Source organism: Nothoprocta perdicaria, unplaced genomic scaffold (assembly GCF_003342845.1).
Source record: "Nothoprocta perdicaria isolate Ctin4 unplaced genomic scaffold, notPer1 scaffold_243, whole genome shotgun sequence".
NCBI lineage: Eukaryota > Metazoa > Chordata > Aves > Tinamiformes > Tinamidae > Nothoprocta > Nothoprocta perdicaria.
This window is the reverse complement of record NW_020455470.1, coordinates 202498-220397: the sequence shown is the minus strand read 5'-3', so window position 1 is coordinate 220397 and position 17900 is coordinate 202498.

Here is a 17900-nt window from a genome sequence, read left to right as displayed (position 1 = left end):
TTCTTCCTGCATTGGGAAACTTGCTCTTGATCCACATCCTAGAACCCCGTGAATGGAAGAGAACGACCTCAAGTAGAAGAGAAGATTGTCACATATGTGCATAAACTGGGTAGGAACAGAAGGTAAGTTTCATATCACCCGAGAGGTGAAATTCCTGTAACAGCTGCCCAGAGGAACAGTTGGGACCCCACTGAGTTGACCCCTCACTGCTTTTTTTTGTGGAGCTTTAGCAGCTCGAGAAAGGAACTGCAATAGTACTTAGATGTTGGCAATGCCAAGATAGAGCACTTGGATACAGAAGCCCCTTATGGCCTGTGCTGTTCTATGGATAGTCTGAGACTGTTGAAAATAACTTTTTTTTTTCAATATTCAAATGGTATTAATGCCTTTGTCTAGTTTGTAAACTACAAAAATGCTCCATTTTAGTCCTTAGATTTTCAAATCATGGTGCTTGAATATTAAAGAATTTGAGGTCTCAAATATCTATGGGCCTCTGTTTATCTTAAATATTTGCTTTTCAGAGTAGCTGAGATCCATAATTTAACTGATGCAGCTTACCCAAAGATGAGGCTGATTCCCCCTTCTGTTAGTACTGAAAGGTTAATCAGAAAAAGCCATGTGCATGTTGATATTTTGTGTGCAGCTGATTACAAGCTATGGAAAAATACTCATTTAGTCTTCCCTAAAAGATCAGGCTCCAAGATGTGAAGTCGTAGCACGTTTATTGTGGTGACAACTTCAAGTCATGTGAAACGGGGAACCATACGGGATCCATTAGCACACATGGAAAGTGGGATTGGATCTGTGAAAGTATTAACAGTGCGTCCAACTCAGAAGTATTACTTAAAAAAATTAAACAAAACTCAAGTGTCTTAATAGTTAGTTGACAGTGCCAGCAGGCTTTAATTTCCACTGAAACTTTGAAGTTGCCACGATCTCCATCTAAATGGAAATAGTGTGTTTGGCGGATGTCACTAGGAGCTTTCTTTTCTCCCAATATGTTTGTATTAGAGCAACTTCTTGACAGGAAATCCCCATGAGTATGTTTGTCTTGGTGATCTGCTTCTCCTTCAGAGAAAAATTGCTATACCAGGCAGTTTGCAGGACGAGCAGCTCTGCTTTCTTGAATCCCATGAATTTAAATCCAACACAGGCTGCTAGTTATTGGAGTAGATGTGTGTTGTTGCTGCTTGGGGCTCGTTCTGGAAGAAGGTGCCTCGTGGCAGGGCACAAGGGCTTTGGCACATTTTGTTGTATTTTAAAGCAGTGTCCGTCCATCCTTGCTTCCTCCATTCCTTCTGGAGTGTGGCCATTAATGCACGGATGAATCGGGGCCCGCTGTTGCGTTTGCGCTCCCCTTTGCAGCATGTGAGGAAGCAGCACAGCAGAGCCCGGCTGCCCTCAGGTCTGCTTGGGGGGTCTTCATGTTTTGGGCCCCAGTTTGATGCCTGGCAGCAGCAGCTACCAGATTCAGGCACCGTTTGCGGGCTGGTTTCAAAGGGTTTCCCCACACTACACTGCAGGAGAGACGCCCTTCGCCAGCCTCAAAAATTGTCCTTCCGTGTGCAATCCAGCAGCTCTGCACAGAAAGCCTCTCTGGGCACTCAGGGAGTAGGATCAAGTCCACTTTTCTGTTGCCATGAGACTAAGCACTTCGTTAATGTGCAGTGGTCTTTGGTACAACCATTCAGGAAAACGTTCTATTACCTGTATTTTCCAGTGTCGTAAGAAGTACTACTAATTCTAGATCAGGGAAAAAAAAAAAAAAAAAAGAGCTTTGGAAGTGCAGAGCCCTTTCTTAACACCCGAGAATTTACCAGCTCAGTTCAGTGCAAGACTGAGTTTTTGCCTGGATATATCAGCATTCACCTAAGCAGGAGTGCCAAGTGCTTTCCAACCCATGCAGAAAACAAAAATCATTTCTAACACCTATCTGAATTAGTGAACTGCTAAGGAAGCAGTTCACACAACTCATGAAATAGAGAACCACATTTCGTATGCAGGAATCTTCCTACCACCCAACAGGAAAACGTTGCAAGTGAGTCTGCCATGAGTTAACGACAGAGTTAAACTCACCATACGTTTTTCTTTCTTTGGCCTCTGTGGAGAGCCAGAGGGTTTTTAGTTACTTCAGTGCATGTGACTTGACTTATATTGCAGTTACAAGGTGGTGCTTCCCATGGTGCACATTTCACCTGTTAAATTCCCAGCAAAACGGTTAGTGTTTCGGCGGAGAGGCGCTCTGCAGGAGGAGGCCCTCCCCTACCCAGGGCAGTGGGGAAGGACGCGCTGCCCACACTTCTGTCCGTAACAGCTACCTGGTGTAGGCGTCTCTAAAGGCAGGATTAAAACTGTCGCAACCTGTTTTTCCAGAGCTGCGGCTTTGCAGCAAATGGCAAGATGACCCTCTTTCTGTCTGAATTCTGGAAGAAGTAATGACAGTGAGTTCCAAATAGGATTTATGCCAGTGGGATTTAGCTTTTGTGGGACTGTTTCCTCTTCTTCATGGGAAATCTTTCCTTGCCGTCTTCTGTCTGATCTCAGCTTCTCTCCTGGGAATCTGCAGCGCGGGTGCTGGGTGCAGGGTCCACACCACGCTGAAGGTCAGTTGTGATGGTGAAATCCCTGAAGACACGAGCCCCAAGCAAATTTGTTTCTTTCCTTTCTGTTCCCTGCTCCCCACCTTCAACTCTTGTTCTTTTTAGCATTATTTTTAAGGCTGGCTCAATATTGCAGTGCTTCGGATGAACATGATTATGCAAAATCCTGCCTCATTTCTGATGCTCTCCCCTCTGTCTTGTATTAACGCTGCAAATTTGTTTCTGTTGTGCTTGTGATTGAGGCCTTTTTTTTTTTTTTTTTCCTCCTCTTTCTGAGATTGTCCAAGAAACGCTGAACAGAGAGCCTAATGATTTCCAGGGCCTTCTCTTGACGTTTTAGTTTGGGAGAATGAGCAATGCCTCCACTGGGGACTTCCCTGGCAGATCCATGTCTGAACAGCCAGGGCCGGCTTCCAAGAACATTAAATTCCAGCTGCTTTTCCATCCAAGGCAAGGTTAGTTTAGCATCCCCCTTCCTCCCGGTGTCTTTGCAGCAGGAGCTCTTCCAGCCAAGGCATTCGTCATGTTTCGGAGCCTCCCCGCTGCGTGATTTATGCCGAGAGCAGCGGGGGGAGCGATTCCGGAGCTCCACAGGTGAGCGCAGCAGGGCGCCCAGCGCGGCGCCGCTCCCTGCGGCCGCGTGCCTTCCCTCCCACCGAGCGCACGGGGCCACGTCCCGCGTCCCACGCGCTCCTTCCCTCCCGTTGAGCGCGCGGGGCCACTTCCCACATGCGCCTTCCGTCCCGTTGAGCGCACGGGGCCATGTCCCACGTCCCACGTGTGCCTTCCCTCCCGTCGAGTGCGCGGGGCCACATCCCACATCCCACGTGCGCCTTCCCTCCCGTCGAGTGCGCGGGGCCACGTCCCACATCCCACGTGCGCCTTCCCTCCCGTCGAGTGCGCGGGGCCACATCCCACATCCCACGTGCGCCTTCCCTCCCGTCGAGCGCGCGGGGCCGGCGTCACGGACAGGCACCGGGCCCACTGGTGCCCACGCTGCCCTGCTCTGCACGTGAGGCCCGGCCACACGGGAGAGCGTTACCGCGCTGCCGCTTCCGAATTGCTTTTTGCCTCTCATCTCCTGGGCCGTAGAGCATCATCACATTGTGAAGCCGGAGATACCCCTACGGAAGGCTTCAGAATTCACGGGCACTCTCAGAGTTGTCTCCTCTGTGAAGGAACCTCAGGGAGCGCAGGAGGAGCCGGCGCCGCCCGCGTGTGGCCGGCCGCGCTGTGGCAGCTCCCAGGCCGGGGGAGCTCGGCAGTGGCTCCACGCAGCACTGGGCCCAGCGCACGCGGCCCGGCGCCGAGCTGAGCTCAGCAACGAGCTGTGCTCGGCCCTGGGCACAAGCCAGGTGCTGTCCCGGGTCCAGCCACCCCATCAACGGCCCTGGTTCGCCCTTCTCCCTGGGCCCTCCTACTGCACCCCCATTTGTCCCTCTTCCCCGTTCCCTTCTGCTCATGCTTAATGAAACCAAGAGTTTCAAAGAGTGGTGTTTATTTCCAATACTGAAGTTTGTCTACAAATCTGTATAGGGACCCAGATCTCTAAAATGCTTTCAAGTCGACCCTTGTATGCCCCTGTGTATTCAGCTAGCGTGGTGAAATGTTTTGTTTTCTTTCTTTTCCAGTGCCTATGAGATCACTCGAGAATGGAGACTTGGCAGCTTCACTGTATGGACAAAGGCAGCTGTTTGAATTTAGGACTGAGTGTCTTTCTGGCTAAGGATAAATTATTTGGTGTATTAAATGAGGATTTGTTGCTTTTTCTGGCACGCATAAGGTTGGTTTATTATCACGGTCCATCGTGATTTACACTGGACTGCAGTTCCTTATCCTTTTGGATAAGAAAGTGCAGTTTTCATGTTTTATTACATAACAGCATAGTCATTTATTTTGAAAAATTTGGTATTAGATAAGAATGTCATAGCTAGTTTAGACTTAGGAAAGGCCCCAAAAAAACAAAGTAAAAAAGAGTAAATACAGAAATAATGGTGAGGTTGCAAAGACAAAATGTCCGCTTGGGCTTGGGGGTTCCTTTATATTGGAGTCTGTATGTATAGGACTGACCTGTCACTCTGAACTGTGTAATCCCTGGAAAAGGTGAATAGGGGTTTTCATAAACACGTGGAATTCTTAGTGAAGACTGTCTTTTTATATAACCTTGTTAAAAAAAAATAGTTGCCTTTTTTTTCATTTGGTTTGGCATCCAAAATGTCATGCAGCAATTGGTGGGACAGACAAACAAACAACAACCCCAAAAACCCTAAAAACAAATAGATTTGATCCTAAAAATCCGATGTATGGGATCTGAAATAAAATAATAAATGGAGGAAATCCGTAACAACAACTATGATTGCTGTCATCTCATTTTGTGTGTGTCTGTGTGTGTGTATATATATATACACTTACGTATACACAGGGGACAATCTATGACAGAATCTATGTCAGAATCTATGACAGAATCTATGCTGCAGGGGACAGAATAAGTGCTTGCTTTTTGCTTTTTGCTTTCTTTTTTAAAATGAGTTTTCGCAGCTTGATTTACAGTGTCTGAGCTCAATCTAAAATAGTGTTACCAGAAGTAAAACATCTGTCGGCGGAAGCGCGAGAAGGCTGGCCGATGTTTCCTTGCCCCTGAACGCCGCAGCAGGATGAGCCACGCACCAACGTCCCGCTCTCCGGGCTGGTTTGGGCTGCGCGGGCGGCTCCTCTGTCTCCACTGACGTTTGTGATGCTGCAAAACCCAACTGCCCTGGGCCAGACCCCTTGATTTGCACACAGTGCAAGTGACTGTCACCTACATCTTTTCCATGGGAAAATTGCTTTGTCTTTGAGGTTTTGTACATGTGCCATTTAGAGTGCGATTAGAGGCTTCCTTCTTTATTTGGGAAATCTTCACATTACTTTAAAAAAGAAAAAAAAAAAAAAAAGGGAAACAAAGGAAAGCTGGTAAGCGCAGTGGTGCCTGTGTCGATGACTCCCTCGTGGTCCTGCGACCGCCGCTCCTCACGGTGGGAGTTTTGCGCTGAGCGCTGGCCGAGCAGCCCGAGCGCGGCGTGCGCGGCCGCCCTGGTCTCGCTGCAGCCCTCACGGTGGCTGGGCAGCCCCGAGGAGGAGCCGCGGAGAGGCCGGCCCGAGATCCCTGCAGCCGAGCACCAGGGCTGTCTTTTCTGCTTGCTCTGAGCCCGTGTTTCATGAGGGCTGGAGCGCCGTCCTGTCCTAGCTTTGTCAGGAGCCTGAGCTGCTGCAGATTTCTCTGGCATTTGCACGGACTGGTTTCCAATGCACACATGACGTTGCCATTAAGCCAACGTTGGAGGTTGTAAGACGAAAGATAAGTGAGTGGGAGGGGAAAGAAAAACAGAGCAATAATCAAGGCCGCTGCCAGTTGAGAGCTAAAGAAACAGCACCAAAATGTTGGCCAGCTACTTGTGGCTGCTTTGATAGTCCCTCATCACAAGTAATAAAACACCTCTTGGGTTACTCTTCTCCTACGGGCTGTAAATCCTAATGTGAAGCTGCCTGTGTTTCCTGCAGTCCTGGGGACCTCACAAAAGCCTTTGCTATCAGCGAGGGCAGTCCGTTGGATGCGCGAGGCGGGCGCAGGCGGGGGGATGAGCGTGGGAGGAGTGGGAATCGCCGCGTTTCTCCTTCTGCTCCCAGGCAGCTCCTGGGAAGCGGTGGAGGCAGCTAGTGGCCCTTCTGGAAACGCAGCCAGCGCGTCGGTGGCTGCTGCCGTTCGCTTTCGCAGCCAGGCGAGGGGAGGCAGATGCTTCCCCCCTGGACGGAGCACAAGCCAGTGATTCCCGCCGGTCCCCTCGCCTCGCCAAGCGGATGCAGGCGCTCAGGCTGCGGGGTGAGCCAGGACTGAGGGCCCAAGAGGACGTCGGAGCTGGAGAAGGCCAGGACCAAAGTCTGAGCTTAGCGGCCCAAGAAGAGGAGATCTTGGGGCTGTGTCAAGGTCGCCAACCTGAATGCAAAGTCTATAGGCCGTGTTTTACAACAAAACACTAGCGCATTCAGTGTTTCTTACTCCTGCTGCGAATCACTGCAGCTGCGGTATGCATGAAGCTGTTACTGTTGTGTCTTTTCAATGTGCTTTAAACTGTGTCTGGAGGCTTGGGGAATTGCTTATTTTGTTTTTTTATTTGTATTTTTTTAGATTCCTGCTGAAATACGGTGCTGTTTATGTTTAAGCAAAGCCTCCAGCGGGCAGGAGTGAAATCAGAGAGCATCGTCATCTCAAAGACGGATTGGCGACTGACAGGCACGTCTAGCTGAAGGGGGCTTTTCAGCAGCAAGCGGGCTCAGGAACACGGTGGCTCTTCCCCGTCATCCCTCCTGCCCCAGACCTCCTTCCCGTGGATCAAGTGCGGGATTTCAGCAGCCTGGAGAAGCGAGGTCTGTGTGGCTGGGCCCACGGCTGCTCCTTCCCATCCGTGCGCCCGGAGCAGCAGCCGTCTCTGCCCCGTCTAGTTTCCAGTGGAACATCTGATGAGATTGCAGTTTCCGTTCTAGAAAGCTCCTTAATTCGGGTGTAATTTTTAGCAGCCCATTTTCACTGGAAAGGATGGATAAACTCTGAGGTTTTGTTTAGAACTGCCGGTGTTGAGCTCAGAGCTGGTGTCGCTTGGCTGGCCGGAGGATCGGTTTGGGCTGTGAACGTGTGGATTTGGGGAGCAGGGCCTACCTCTGCGTGCGGGGACACAGCCCAGCTGTGTCGGGCTTTTGTGAGCCAGGCTCCACGGTGGTGCTGCAACAGGCCAGTCTCTCAGGGTTCCCTGTGTGATGGGGACGCTGCGGAGAAAGAAGTGGTAATGCAGTGCAGCTAGCAAAGGGGGAATCACGTTTGTTTGCTGTTTTGCTTCCTCGCCTTGCACAGTGAGGGTGGAGATGAGTTAGGGAGAGTGAAACTGAGGAAATTTGGGGGTTTGTCTTGCGCTAGATCCCAGGCTTTGTGTTGCCTTTTTGATCTTAGGTAGTCGGGAGCTCCGATTTCTAATGAGACTCTGTAAAACATCCCAGTTAATGTTACCTCCCCACCAAGTTAAGTGGATTAATAGCAGTATCCCCAGCAGGGAATCTGGGCTTAAATGAGGCCATCAGCCTCTGGCATGTATTAGCCATCTTGTCGAGGACTTGTAACCAGTGGCTGAAAAAACTCTGGGAGCTGCTCGGACAGGGAAGTAAGACCAACAGTGTCCTTTAAAACACCTCTACCTTTCCACCTCTACCTCTACCTCTACCTCTTTCCTTTAAAATTAAAAGGTGGAGAGGGGAAACAAGTGCACGTACCTTCAATACTCTGCCTTTCTCCTCTGTGGCCATTTCAGTCTTTGCCCATGTCCCAGGCAAAGCTAAAACCATCTGCCTCCATCGTTGCTCTGCAAGCTTTTGTTACGAGGCACTCTTGGCCAAACATCAAACCCATTTTCCAAGGGTCTGTTTTCAAGGACTGGCTTGAGGTTCGCTTTTCATCAGACATATCACAGCAGGTAGCATTTATAGTTGATGCTCTTTGTAGCATGCCTACAAAACGGCATCCTACTGGATTTGGAAAGCTTCAAATGATGGAAGATTAACCATGGTTGAAGCCTGTTCTTTGACTTTGTTCTTTGGCACCCAGGACCTGGGCATCATGGTGGATGACAAGTTGACCATGAGGCTCCAGTGTGCCCTGGTGGCCAAGAAGGCCAACGGGATCCTGGGGTGCATTAAGAAGAGCGTCTCCAGCAGGTCAAGAGAGGGGATCGTCCCCCTCTACTCAGCCCTGGTGAGGCCACATCTGGAGCCTGTGTCCAGTTCTGGGCTCCCCAGTACAAGAGGGATGTGGAGCTGCTGGAGAGAGTCCAGCACAGGGCTACGAGGATGATCAGGGGCCTGGAACATCTGCCCTATGAGCAAAGGCTGAGAGAGCTGGGYCTGTTCAGCCTGGAGAAGAGGAGGCTGAGGGGGGACCTGATCAGTGTSYATARATACCTCAAGGGAGGCAGTGAGGAGGAGGGGGCGGCCTCTTTTCAGTGGGGGCCAGCGATAGGACTAGAGGAAACGACCACAAACTGAAGCATTGGAAGTTCCACAGGAACTTAAGGAAACACTTCTTGACAGTGAGGGTGACAGAGCCCTGGCACAGGCTGCCCAGAGAGCTTGTGGAGTCTCCTTCTTTGGAGATCTCCCAAACCCGCTTGGACGCAGCCCTGTGCCCCGTGCTCTGGGTGACCCTGCGTGAGCAGGGGGTTGGACTGGGTGATCCCTAGAGGTCCCTTCCAACCTTAAGCATCCTGTGATTCTGTGACTTCTTGACCCTGATTATCTTCCACTGGGTTAGCATGATTTTTAATGACACTGGGACTATCTATATAGGAACATTTCCTTTGTCTTTAGCTGTCAGCTTTAGCCTGTACTATCCTGATTTTGTGGTGTTAGACTTTTTTTTTTACCCTGAGTTGGTTTAATTAGTGCCAGTAGCAGAGACTACAGAAACTGAATGCATTTCAGCTGCCTTTCACATTGGATTTTCTGTCCTCCCTTTCTAGGGAGTGCTAAAACCCTATGGCTAGGACCCTAATTCCCAGTTAGGAGAGCCATGAGTTTGGCAAACTGTTTAGCCTAGCGTCAAAATGCCTTATCTCTGTGTGCTCTTCATTTGTTCTCTGGATTTCTGAGCTCTGCGTTAAACAAGATGTCTGTTACATTTACATTTTATTTCCTTAATTTCGAGCACAATGTTTGTATGCAAACAGCGGTGTTTTTACTATTTAACTGATGTTTTAAGTTTCCAAGGAACCTCTGTGTTGACTTGAACCTTTGACACAGGGCTGGGCGGTGCGGGACGGGCACAACGGTGAGGATGCGGATGTGTGCACACCCCGAGGTGTGGATGTGTGCACATAGGTGTGTGCTGGAAGAACTACTTTAACAGGCCCTTGAAGGAAAACATTTTGAAAAGCGAGCATTTGCTTGAATCTCTTTTTTAATACTTAGCAAGTTCCCTCTGTTTTCCTGAAGAATTTGGGGCCTTGGTCATTAGCTCATCTGGGATCTTCGTCGCTTCGTCCTCCCCTTTATTCCTAGATTATGAATGGATTACAAAAAAAAAAAAAAAAAAAAAAAAAAAAGGCAGAACAACTTTTCCCCTGCCAAAGCTGGTAATATCGTTTTTCTTTCTTCTTCTTCTTCCTTTATCCTTGTCTTTTCACGGTGTAGAAAACTGTGGTACAAAACATCAGCACTTGTTTCCGGGCAATGTGTTCTTTTTCAGCATTCTCCTGTGTCTCGAGCTGGGGCCCCCGGCCATCCTTTGAGATGTCAGGAGTTCTAGGGCAGATTAGTGCAGCAGCCCAGGCAGACACAGGACGAGTTAGCGAGGGTCAGGCATATGGCAGCAGCAGCTCTGCACTCCGGCACGGCAGGTTTGCACACGCGGTGAGAAGTCTTCTCTCAGCAGTAGGATGCTTCAAGGTGCACCATGTGCCCTGATCCTGTCATGTATGCACCATGCAAAAGCATATTCCTTTCATTTACTCCAAAATAACTGAAGCACAATTTGGGTGCGCAAAAGAGACTAAAGTCCCAATGTTTTTTCTTTCCATCTTGACTCTGCTGCATTAACTGCTGAGGACAGCAGCTCCCCGGGTCTCTGGTAATGTAGTCTTCACCTCAAGGAGGGATTTGAAAATATTTAAGCATCTCTCTTGTGAGGCTTCTTGTTTCCTATTTGTTTTCTTGTTGCTAAGCAATGCACTTGTACAGCCCTCCCCCCAACTTAAAATTTACAATTCTCAAATCGTCCCACAGCCCGATTCTCCAAGCCTCACTGTAATGAGTTTTCCATCTGCCACTTTTCCCAGGTTGCCCCATCCATCTGCAAGTCTGCAGAGGAAAAAGCCTTGTGGTTGAGGAATTTTTTTTTCTTTTTTCCCTTTTTTTAGCTTCCATCTGTACTCAATTTTCTTGCAAAGCCACATGTGCCTGTCCGGGGCAGGGAAGTGGGGAAGGTAAGAAGTGAAGTCACTCTCTCGCTTTGCCAGTAAAGGGCAGGGTTTGGCGAGGGCGGCCGGAGCTCCTTGGGGCACCTCGCGCTCGCCCGGCCGCCCTCGTGGCCCCTTCTCGGCCGCTTGGCCGCTCGCTGCTGCCGCCCACATCTGCCGCTGCCGCTGCCTCCTGCCAGCCTCGGGAAACTGCCTGCTGTCAATATTGAAATTTGCAAGCCCATACGAAAAAGCTGCCGTGACGTTTCTTTTTTAAAGGCTAATAAACAGCCACAGTGGTCCCAGTCAGTATCCCCTCTCTACCACCATCTCATGCTGCTCTTCCAGTGACTTTTTTCTTTTCAAAGCTCTGCAGACCCCAGGTAGCACCAAGGCGGAGCGGGGCTGCTGTGGGGCCGGCTGGGCTCTGCTCCGCTCCAGCGAGGGCAGGGAGAAAGGATGGGCTGTCTGAGCAACCCGGAGCGCAGAGACTGGCGTCTCCTTGAAAACGGGCAACCATCTGGAAAGAGTTGGCAGAAGTCCCGGAGCTCGGCGTCCCTTCAGGTCATTTAATGCAATGCAAGGCCCTCAGCGTGGTGGGTGACCTGGTCCTGCCGTGTCCCAGCTCCTCTGCGTCCCCCGCAGCAGGAAAAGCAGTAGGAACTTGGCAGGGCCAGCGGCATCGTCCCGTGGGAGATGCAGAGCTTCGGCTGAGGTGAGTGCGGAGCGGAGGACCCGACCCAGGCCATGGACCGGCTCCTGACCAACTATATGAACGCAAGGTGCCCCGGCTGAGCTGGGGAGGATGGCTACTGCGGGTGCAGGCTCAGGTGGACGTGCTTCTTGGCAGATCGCTGTTCAACATCGCTCGGTTACGTGCTCCGGGTCGCTGCGGGCATTTGTATTCACACAGCCGGAGCTCCCGGCCTAGGAAGGAGAGGGCAGGCAGATGGTGACCGGGGGGCAAGGAGGGGAAGTTAAAATTGTCCCTCTGCAAGCGGGTTCCCAAGCAGATGTCATTTGGGATGATGTCCTCAGCACAGAGGATGAATGTCCTGTGTTAGAATAGCCCGATAACAAAATGAAATGATGAGAAACTAATAACTGGGGAGGCTTTCTGACCCAGGATTCGTCCCTGTTGATGTAAAGCTGAGTCCTGGAGCCCCAGGAACTGTCCCAAATTGCACATTCGCTGGAGATAGAGCTGACGGAGGCCGGCGTGGCGCGGAGGCGGCCTCGGCGGCTCCTGACGGCGGCAGCAGAGCAGAGGTCCGGCGCTCGGAGCTTCACGGCAGGGCACGCGGTGGCCCTGGGCCGCGCGAGCACCGCGGGCCCGGCCGCGGCACGGCCCTGCTGGCGGCGCGGCCGTGAAGACAGCTCTGCAGGGCCCAACTTCAGACGGCTCCGCTCTGCCCCTGCGCCGGCCTTTCAGGCAGGCTTAAAGCAGACGCAGGCTGCAGCAAATCCCCTGGGGCGCCAGGCGTGTGGCTCCGTGTTATCAGGGAAGGATGTCAGCCCCGGACGTCAGCCAAATGAAAGAGTTTTGGGTCACCTGCCGAGAGCCAGGTGTGTGGGGAGAACTGGGAATCCCACCAGGCCGGTCTGAGTGCTGAACGACCGCCGATTTTTCCCAGATCTCTCCAGAATCCTCCAGTTGTGTCTCCAGTCCTGTACGACCCTGTGCTTCTGGCTCCCTCTTTCAGGAAGTTTGGTGCCGGCTTCATGATGAGCGAGCGGGCTGTGGCAGCAGCAGCTCCCCGGGGAGCAGCCTTGTAACAATAACGTGGTGAGGAAATTATTCCAGTTCTAGTGGAAAGTGACCCAAATTTGAAATAACACTGACACCCTGTGGAGACACATGGAGCGGTGTTCTGCAAGTCTGGCCAACTCTCGTGCCGCTAAAGTCGGGGGAGAAGTGACTGGCTGTATCCCTGCCTGTCTGCTGCTAGATAAAACATTTTCTTTCCCCACTGAAAAGTTTCATCTTTTTATAAAGCATAAGTCCAATTAAAATAATAAACACTCTCTATATTTTTTTTCTATTGGAAGTAATAAATTATCACGTAGCTAAAACCACAGAAGTTCATTTGCCAGAAGGAACAGCTGTTGCCTTATGAGAAGCGTTCTGCAAGATGTACAGACCGTGTCTGTCACTGGCTGAGTTTCACGAGGGTCTTTCTTCTTCCCAGCGAGAGCCGTGGGCAAGAACAGCTCCACGCTGCAGACAACTCTGGGGTGCTGCTTTGACAACGCAGGAGCCAAGACAGGTTTGAGTCGAACTGTGCGTTTTAACAGGCAGAGCAGCAGCTCTGAGTTTTGCCTGCTCTTGCTGCAGGGGCCCTGTGTGACTGCGCGGGGGTCTTGCAGGGAGCCCCTTCACAGCTTGCTGCAATTGTGCTCCATGTTACTAGTTCGCATGGGATAAGCTTCCCTCTTCACTCCATTTGAAGATGGGATCCTTGCTGGCATCCAGGGTTAAAAATCAAAATTAAGAGGGGGCCTAGTGAGGAGCTCCCTGGTAATTTGAGCGTAGGAAAAATAAAAGCACATATGAGAGCACTCCATATTGTTCATATTCTCTCTGCAACACAGTGAAATCTAACTCTGCACGTTCAATACATTGAGAACGTCTCGTCTCAGTTATTTCCTTCAGGCTGATGCTCCATAATGTGCTTAATTCTCACATTTGCATTGTCTGCAGAGAGGACAGCTATTTCTGGGCCAGACTGGGCAGAGTGGGGACAGAAGGCACAGCAGGATTGAACTGTTATCATACAAAGTTGAGTGCTGCTAGAAATACTTGCATGGAGAAGCTTAGCTTTGTTTTTCTGCAGAGAAGACAGGCCACAGTTACTCTCAAGCTGTGGCACATTCAGGACATGGGTCTTACAGCATGTTTGGGAATGATGATCAGTGTTGGTGCTGGACCATCCCTTCCTCCCTGGAGATACCTTCCACCTTAGAGGAAGCTCCAGCTCCACATTAACAGGATGCCATTCAAAAATGCCATTGCCTCTTAAAAGAAGAGGTGTTCGGCTCTAGGATGGTGGCCCAATTGCAATTTTATTTAACTCGCAAGCCAGTTCAGTGTTCCCCCTGCCTTCGTACTTCATCTGGGCTGGGTCAAGATGATCAATATTTAAAAGTCCGTGCAAAACTGCCGTGCAAGGGAGCAAGGAGCTGGCCACCCTGTCGCTTCCTTCAGTTTTACAAGGGAGCCCTATCTCAGTGACGGAGGAAGGCGTTTCTGTGCACACCTTGCTTTTTTGCAAAGAGCTTTGAGATAAAAAGTTATTAATAGACTTTTAAAAAATATCTTATGCGCAGGCCCAGCTTCCAAGACTGAAAAAAATCATGGAAATAGGATTAAAGACTCAAAATATGACTAGTCCAGCCCCAGATGGCTAAGCTTACCCCTCAACGCACTTTCCCCCTCCCACTCCCCAAAAAGAAATGGGAATGTTTCAAATACATTTTCTTTCCTTGCAGCCATTCCCAACAGGTAACACGTGTCCCCTCCACCAGACCAACTTGGGCCTCTGGGCTGTCATTTGGAAGTACCTTTCCATGCAGTTGTCTCCTGAATTTACTGCCTGGGAGGGATACTGCAGCTGTCTTCGGAACAAAAATAGATGAATTCACCCCGTAGTCTACAGCAATCGCACAAAGCCCCAAAGAAAAATGATCATGGGGATGCATGGAAAGATGTGTTTCCATTTGTAACCATGGAGCACAGGCAGCATCAATCTTTCTCTTTTCATAAAGGTTAGGGAAGTTTGGATGCTCTCCCTTATTGCTGGGAGATAAATGGGTGGCCTGTTTCATTAGGGCAGCGATCTCCTGCCCTGGATCTACCTGTGCTAAAGGCAGCCGCGCTGGGGTCAAGCTCGCAGAATGTGGGGATTGGGGCTCTTAGTCTCCCCCCTTGTCTTTAGGGTGCTTACTCTGGCCTGTCTTGGCACTGAGCTCATTCTGGAAATTTTGCTTGAAAAACGAAGGGCTTTTGCACTGTGAATTGGACAAAACAGCCGCATCCCCACGAGTCTCCTTACAGCCCAGAAAAGCAGCAGGAAGAGCCGTGGGAGCCTTCATGCATCTTACGGGGTTCACTCTGAACTTGGGTAGCTCTGATTTAGGTTATCTTTAAATACTGCAGGCTAAGACAAGCATAAAAAAGGAAGAGAAACGTATGTAAAATCTGCTCCACCTGGATGGTGGAGAGACTTCCAGCAGGGAGAGACTTTTGGTCCTCTCGAGTGGATGCGAGAAGCCAGTAAGAGTGCTCTTTTTTGAATCCAATAGCCCTAAAATTTGCACCTAATGGGAATGGTGCAAGTCTCCACTGTAAGTATTGCTCCTTCTCTTCGGCACTGTCCTGCTCCGTGGAAACCACTTGCCAAGCAAGGCAGCCTGCTTCCTTTCTTTTGTTCCCAGTCTGTGTGGAAGCATAGGCTTTCACATAACGAACACAGCTTTTATTTACAAAATCTACCTTGAAAAAAAGTACATCTGGCCATCGATGCCTCCTGGGCTGCACTATGGCTGCACTATCAGCCTGCCTGTTGGCGCGGAGAGGCTGAGACCTGCTTGCTTGGTGCCTTCTCCAGTAGCTTGTGGCCGGTGCTCCACCTTGGCGCCACCCTCTCTGAAATCATTTCTGTAACTTTAACCTATGGTTTCCACTGGTTTTTGGTTGTATTTTACGCAGATGTCGTCTGAGGAGCAACACTTAACACGCTGAGTTGGGTCAAAGTGGGGCTCTTGGCTTAGGAATGTCTTTTGTCTTTTATAAATCTGTGGCCTGGATCACACACCTCTCTGAGCAGGCGATGTGTGATGCAGTGTCTGGTGACAGTGTGTGCGTTGATTTAAAGCCTTCTCTTTTGGGCGTGCCGAGATTTTCCTGGAGCAGACAGAAGTATTTCACGGTTCCCCTGGCCTCCTTCCCACGCTGGCCCCAGCTTCCAAGGCAACATTTTGACTGCTGTTCCACAGCCAGAGCTTCTTCCCCAGCTCAAGACAGTCCTCGCTGCCAGTTTTGGCCCAGGTTTTCTCGGCGAGTTCTCTCCGCTCTTCGTCTTCACAGCCACCATCTCTACCTGGTCCCCTGTCATCCACCATCCCCAGCTCCGTGACTCCCCATAACCTAACCCACTTGGCCACTCGCAGCTCCTAATGCTTCTGTAACTGTACCCGAGTGCTCAGTGCTGAAGTACTCATGTGCTAATTAATAATGAAAGACACAATTGTAGCTGATTTTAAAACTTTAATTTGCTGAGGAGTTAGCAGTGATGCAGTCCGTAACAACGAAACTTATGTGCACTGGGGTATCCTTTCCTCTAGCAATAAAGGCACAAGAGATGCATCCCGTGTATGGATGTCCGTGAAGACGTTTGGTTGTGGCTCTGGGAGGTCTGGAGTAGGAAATCATAGAATATTAGGAGGTTTATCAGTGGTCCTTTTTAAAATCTGTTTCAAAAGGTTTTCATTCCTAAACCTAAAAAAATCCTATTTTTAATTCCTATTTTAAATTCCTAAACTTCCTGCAGCGTTAAGGAGACAGTAAGAGATGGGGCATCTAGGCTGCTGACTCTCTTCACCGTAAACGACAGCAAAAGCGAGAATCTGTTCTGAAAGAATGGAAATCTGTTAGCTGCTCTCATTACCCTAGTAATTAAAACTTGGCATTCCCTTGTTTTCCTGCCTCGGTTTTCGGATCGGCTTCATTTGCAGCTCATCCAAGGACACAGGGATGGTTTGTGTAAGAGACCAGCTTGCACGTCTGGATGCAAGGGACTCTACACACCCCCTTCCCGCAAATTAAAAAACAAGAGAGATGGAGGAAAATGCTCTGGATTTCAGAGGGCCGCAGAGGTGCAGGGGGTCCTGAGGGCAACACAGGGCGAATAAGGAGCCTGTGAGCGGAGCGGCCGCGTGCTGCTCCCGCGCGCCGCTCGCTCCGAAGCTTTCCGAGAGCGTCTCCGTGCTGTCCGTGGTGGCTCCCGTCACAAACCCCCTGCCAAAGCTCCAGGCGATCGCTGCTAAACTAAACCAACAATGGTGCATCCTTTTAAATGTAATTAAGAATGGCTAAACATAGGGGAAAAAAAAAAGAATACATTATTTTAAATAATATTTGCACAGATTCATAAATTATACGAATCTGTTAAGTCAACTTTAAAAGGAGGCATGTATTTTAGGTCCATAATTTGAGATTCACAGAAATCAGATACCTCTGAATATTTTTGTGCGTTTTTGAGGGAATTTTTGTCACAAAATCCATTTGAGGCTGACACATTTCTTATATCCATTAGCTAAAGTATAAAACCAGACCACCAATTATTTGGAATCCGTAAAAGATTGCCCGAGGAACCGCACCCACACGCTGCTCTTGAATGTAGTTCACAGCGTTCTGTAGGAGCCGGGTATTTTTAGAGCCCGTTAAAATATACGTTATGCATTTCCATTGATGTTGCCGACTCATTCTGAGCCGTTCGGTTCCTTCGCGTGGGGTGCTAAGCTATCGGTCTGCCCAGGTGCGGCTCGGCCAAGGCCAGTTTGTGAAGCGCGTCGCTCTGATGAGCCGGGCGGGCTCGGAGCCGCAGGGACACGCGGGGCTGACCGCGGGGGCTCGGTGTGACGGGGACGGGGCGCTGCCGGGCGCCGTGGGGCCCGGGCCCTCCGCAAAGCGGAGCGGAGCGGGAGGAGCGCGAAGCAGTGAGCGGGGCGGCAGCAGCGGCAGGGCTACTGACATGTCGTTTAAGTAACGGTGCTTGTTTTTCCTGTAGGAAAAAACTACACTCTTGATAGTTTTTCCAGAGGACGAGCCGCTGCAAGGGCCCTCGGTTTTAACCCTCTCATTCTTGCTTAAACAAGTGTCAAGAAGGCATTGTCGGGCTTCTAAAGCACCTCCTCCATCGACGCGACCTCGGTGCCTGCATTTAGACTGAAAGCATTTTAAATAACGCAATGAACGTAGAGAGAGCTCTGAGGCAGACTTTGCCCTGGGCGTGCTCCTCGGCGCCGTGGCCAGGCGCTCCTGCCCTGGAGGATCTTTACACGTGAGCCTTGACTTGGTCTAAGGGGAGGGCGCCTGCAGCAGCGCGCGCCCGCCGCCGCACGTCGCAGGCGGCCCAAGATGGCGGCGCGGCCTGTGGCGAGCGGGGAAGAAGGCGCCGCCGCAGCCCGCGCCCGCCCGAGGGCCGCTCCTATTGGAGGAAGGGGGGACGAGGCTCCCCACGCCGGCCTATGGGCGGGCCGCGCTCTGCGCCCTTCGCCGGGACAGAGCGACCTCGTCATTGGCCGAGAGGCGGGCAGCTGGCGGCGC